Genomic DNA, 6,060 nt, shown 5'->3' with positions numbered 1-6,060 from the left:
TGAAACCCTGTCTCTACCAAAAATACAAAAATTAGCCAGGCATGGTGGTGCAAGCCTGTAGTCCCAGCTACTCTGGAGGCTGAGGCAGAAGAATCGCTTGAACCCAGGAGGGGGCCGTTGTGGTGAGCCAAGATGGCGCCACTGCACTCCAGGCTGGGCAACAGATCAAGACTCTGTCTCAAAATAAAATAAAATAAATTTTAAAAAATAAACAAAAGGGACGGGGGTGGCTCACGCCTGTAATCTCAGCACTTTGGGAGGCCGAGGCTGGTGGATCTCGAGGTCAAGAGATCGAGACCATCCTGGTCAACATGGTGAAACCTCGTCTCTGCTAAAAATACAAAAATTAGCTGGGCATAGTGGTGTGCGCCTGTAGTGCCAGCTACTCGGGAGGCTGAGGCAGGAGAATTGCTTGAACCCAGGAGGCGGAGGTTGCGGTGAGCCAAGATCACGCCATTGCACTCCAGCCTGGGTAACAAGAGCGTAACTCCATCTCAAAAAAAAAAATAAATAAAAATAAATAAAAGAAAAGATGATCAACACCACCAGACATTAGGTAAATACAAATTAAAATCATGATCAGATGCCACTACACAGAAACTAGAGTAAGTAAAATAGAAAACCCAGGCAATACCAGATGTTGACCAGAATGCAAAATGGTACCGCCACCTAGAAATCACTTTGGCAGCTTCGTCTACATTTAAGCCTACATGATATGACTCAGTGATCACACTCCAGGATAGTTACCCTAGAAAATTAAAGCTCATGTTTACACAAAAGTCTGTATGTGAATGTTTATAGCATCTCCATTCATAATTACCAAAAACTAGAAGCAACACAAATGTCCCCGCATGGGTGAATGGATAAAATGTAGGAACATTCACACACTAGAATACTACTAGCAATAAAAGGAACAAACTATTGATACACACAATCACATGAATGAATCTTAACGTCATTATGCTGAGGGAAAGAGGCCAGTCCCCAAAGGTTACATACTGCATGATTCCACTGATATGATACTCCCAAAAAGTCAACACTATAGTGATGGAGAACAACTCAATGGTTCCCTGCGGTTAGTGCTGGGAAGAGGGTATGACTGAGAAAGGGACAGCCCAAGGAAGATTTGGGGGGTGACAATATTGTTCTTTATCCTGATCATGGTGTTGGTTACATGAATCTGTACATATGTTAAAATTCACAGAACTGTACACAGAAGAAAAGGTCAGCTCTGCTATAGTGGTAAGTGATAATGATAAGAATCCAAAATAATAATGAGTTTGAGACGAATTTGCCTGTCTCTATCAACATCCCAAAGTTATTCCAGATGTGAATATTCATTTCTCCATCAAGACAGGAACTTCAAGCCTATGGCTTTAGATGTGTTTTCAAATACACAAATTGCTTTTGAATTTTTATTTTGGATGAAAGGTTGCAGTGGCATGAGATCTGACTTCCTACAGAAGAGAAAACCGGAGACACAGGACTTTCCGAGGCAGCTGGGGAGGGGGCAGGGTGGCTGTGGGAAGAGAAGCAGGGAAACTGAGGGAGAGCCTGAGGAGTGGGGCGGAGGGGAGCTGCTTTCCCAGACTCTGATCTTCCAGACACAAGACACAAAGGAGGTTGCCAGCTTCTGAGAGTAAAAGACCTTTTTCGAGCAGAAGGAAAAACTGGGTGGACAGTCATTTATGTGAGTGAAGAATGGTAAGAATTTACATCCAGCCTAACCATTAAAGGACGGATTTAGAAGCACTTAGAAGAAAAATTCATACCATCTTTAGCCTGAGAAAGTAATTTACCAGGTCTTTATTTCAGTTTTACTCTGCCAATGTTTCTTAGGACAATATTTTCTCACCTTAATGATTAAAGTTCAAAACAGAATTAAAACAAGATTAATTTTAAGTGCAAAACACCTGGTTCCATATCTGAATTCTCTTACAAGACAGCTAGATGTGATTAACTCTGCCACCTAGGGGCTACAACGTTTTCCCTGGGAAAAAAAATAGAAAAGAAAATATGAACTCTTACAGGCATTTCTTTGAAAAGTATTCCTTCATTCATTCATTGAACAAATATACTAATACTTCTCATGTGGCAGGCACTGTCAGCAATGGAAAGGGAACTGTGAACAGGTTGGACAGTCCCCTGCCTCCCCCAACCCACAGTGACGTTGAGGAGTGCGGGCCAAGAAGTCATGACCTTTTCCCCTCCTCCGTCTGGTGCGCCCCAGGCCACCTGCTCTACTCCAGCCAACTGGTCAGAATCACACCATGCCATCCCCCAGGCCCCAGAATTACAGCGCAGGCAGGGTTTTTCCTACTGCTCCACTGTCTCCGGCCAGTTTCTCCTAGTCCCACCTCATCGGCTCTAGGACACACAATTCAGGAAACAGGTTTTCCAGTTCTGAGCTGGAGTCAACCCCTGTCACAGCCCACCCTACCTGAGCATCCACAGTGATGCTGGCCTAGCCCTGCCCCAACCCTGGTCCAGTGAGATGCAGGGCTGCCGATTCACTGGGAAGACCCTCTCCACTAAAAAGAATGGTGTGGAAACAATCTGCAGGAAAGGATCTTCTTGGAAACATGAGTGCCACCACACAAGGAGCCCAGGAGTGGCCTCTCCTCCGTCCCCTACCCAGCCAAGTCTAGGGACACAGAGAAATCTGCCCCCTCCCCAGCAGAAGCAATGTGACCCAGGACCCAAAGTAGAATGCCCTGAGAATGCAACCCCAATCCCCCAGCACAATGTGTCACCTTTAGCCCCAAAGAAAAGGATTTCTTAAACAAGACATAAAAAGCACAAGCCATAAAGAAAAGGACTGATAAGTCCAAATCCACTAATATTAAAACTTTCTAATTCTCAAAAAATGAAGAAAATGAAAATAAGCCACATAACGTGATAAAACATTAGTTAAAACATAATTAACAACGGACCAATATCTGAAAGGTATTAAGTTGAACCATATGAAACTGCCATTCTTTGTAGGTCAAAAATGTTCAAATGCCAGCAATTTCATATGAAGAATTCTTATAAATCATTAAGGCAGGCAACACAACAGAAAAAATTGCCAAAGATCTGACACTGTATTGGCCCAAATGGCTAACAAATATCAGAAATGTGTTCAACTTCATCAATAACCAGGTAGTCAAATTAAAACCTCAGTAAGATAACATGAACTAAATCCACCATATTCCACAAAAATTAAAGTCTGGCACTACCAAGTGCTGGCAAGGATGTGGCGCCATGTTTGTACACTGCTGGCAGAAATGTAAACTGGTACAACCACTTTGTAAAACAGGCATGAACTAGCAAAGTTTAAATATATGACTTACGACTCCACAATTACATTTCAAGGTATATACCCAGATACACAAATTCCCAAGGCCATATGTGCAAAAAGGATTATAAATATATTGTTTATAATATCTCCAAACTAGAAACAAGACCAATATCCATCATCAGTAGAATGAATAAATCCATTGTTGCAAATTCCCAGAGGAGAAAATTACACAGTAATCAACAACCTACAACTACATAAAACTGAGAAAAATATACAAGACAAAAAAATTATCTTCAGTAAGACTGTTTATAGAAAGTTCAAAACAGACAAAACCAACTTATATCCTTTAGGAATGCCTACATAAAAGGAAACAAATCTAGAGAAAAGCAAAAAAGTAATTTGCACAAGAGTCATGATATGGCTCATTTCTGCTGGGAGGGAGAAAAGGCGGGGCAGTTATTAGGGGATTGGGGATGCTTCTGGGGTAATGAGCTATTCCTTGATTTGGTGATACATTAAGTTTGTTTATAATCAGTCATACAACTATATATGCTTAATGTTCATTTGTATATATATTTTATATAAAAAGAAAACTAAAGAACTCAAAATTCTGTCAAAGTCAAATATCTTTAGACAAATCTTAAGGATAAAGGAAATGAAAATTCCATCAAAGTGGTGCAGTGACCTGGGTAGGAGTTTATAGATTATAATCTGGCTTGAAAATCAGAAATTATATGAACCAAATCTAAGAGAGACAGCTAAATGACCACCTCCTTTAGGTAACAAAGTTCCTCTTTTAGACTCTAAATAGGATTCAGGGGGTCCCATTAGTGTCACATAGTGTAGACACATCCCAACCATATTCTCTAGTTAAGAAGTTCAGCAAGATGAAAACTCATTTCCCAAAATCAAGAACCACAACTTAAAAAGAGAAATTGTATGCTGAGCAGCCCTATTGAGGCAGGAGATAGTAGAGGGAACCAGGGACTGGATACAGGGCAGAATGAGTGAGAGCATGAGAGCAGAAGCAAGGCGAAGGGGCGAGTGAGCAAGAAGGGAGGTAAGAAGCAGGGTTGAGCAGCCAAAACAAAACTTAGATTTTTAAAAAGTGAGTAAGGAGCCCTCACGGCCTGCTAGATCTGGACCAAAGCTGTCAGGGGCAGCTCCTCAAAGATGGGCGTGCACATTAGACAGAAAAAGTATCCTTAAAATGTTCCTGGATGGTAATTAGCTATTTAAGGTTCATGCATATGGACTGCATATCATGCATGTACTTAAAATTATGGGATGAAGGTGACTCGCAAGCACACGAAGGCCGAAGTATTAAATAGCTAAGCAACCCACCTGCCTATCAAAAGGCAGACACTGGCTAGAGATTAGGCAGTCTTGGGCAGAGAAGAGAAAAAATATAAAAAGAAATCAAAGTACACCAAACTGACGCTGATCTCATTTCACAGAGGTCAGTCCACTCTCCCATCTCGGAGACTGTAATACTGTGCTTCACACACTTTGCTCCTTTGCTATCTGTGTGTATCTTGTCCAGTTCCTTGTTCGGGAACCAAGAGGCTGGAACTACATGGCATCATCCAGTAACATTTGCAAGGAGAACAAAATAAACATCAGGGATAATAAACATAAACACCCCAACATCAGGGATGCCGCTAGTTCCAGAAATGTTTGCGAAAGTTGATCAAATGAATTGGGTCATTTTTGTCATACCCAACAAAAACAAAGTCAGAAGGCACTCAGGACACATAGCATTGCTCCAAGAATGCAATTCTCCACATCTGACTGCTGAAACCAACTATTGTAACCTGAGACCAGCTTTATCTACCACTGCTGAGATAACTTGCTGCTCTAGGACTAATTTTGCCTGATGCCATTGCCCACCAGCTGGAACCTGCCAGCTCCCCAGAGCCTTACTAGTGTCAATGAACTTTCTCAAAGAGCAATGGGTAACATTCGGCAAAACCTCCAGCCTTCTCTTTGTTCTTCCGGTATGCATGTGTGTCCCAAATGGCAATCCTTTCTTCCCAAATAAATAATTTAATTTAGAGCCCAGTCTCTACATTTTTATTTTGACTTCAACAACTTGAAGCCAGAAAGAGTGGGAAACGCAGTAAAGGAAACTGAAGCTGGACTTAAGCACTGAATGAAATGAAGAAATGCAATAATAGAAAAGCCTTGAGAGCATGAACTCCCATGCCACAGCTGAATTCATAAAGGACCACCAGGACTGGGCACAGTGGCTCACGCCTATAATCCCAGCACTTTGGGAGGCTGAGGCAGTCGGATCACAAGGTCAGGAGGGTCGAGACCATCCTGGCTAACACGGTGAAACCCCGTCTCTACTAAAAATACAAAAATTAGCCCGGTGTGGTGGCGCGTGCCTGTAGTCCCAGCTACTCGCGAGGCTGAGGCAGAAGAATACCTTGAACCCTAGGAGGTGGAGGTTGCCATGAGCGAAGATCGCGCCATTACACTCCAGCCTGGGCGACAGAGCAAGACTCCATCTCAAAAAAAAAAAAAAAAAAAAAAAAGGACAAACCGGGTTTGGAGGCCCGGCAACAGATGAGAATAACTTAGGCGATGTTATACCCAGTGAGCTTGAGGAACACATATCTGTCCCTGCCATGTAGAGGAAGACAGCATCTGGCATTTTATTTGCGCACAGCACACGCGCATCAAATATTTGCTGAGTGAATCCCAAACAAGGAGTGTTTCCAAACTCCCTGAAGCTGCGCTACCGGGACACGAGGTGGCGCTGTTCGTATTCATGG

The sequence above is a fragment of the Aotus nancymaae genome, unplaced genomic scaffold (genome assembly GCF_030222135.1).
Source record: "Aotus nancymaae isolate 86718 unplaced genomic scaffold, 86718_ANA_hifiasm-v0.15.2.pri h1tg000002l, whole genome shotgun sequence".
NCBI classification, from domain to species: Eukaryota; Metazoa; Chordata; class Mammalia; order Primates; family Aotidae; genus Aotus; species Aotus nancymaae.
The sequence above is the reverse complement of the archived record's forward strand: the minus strand, read 5'-3'. Positions refer to the sequence as shown.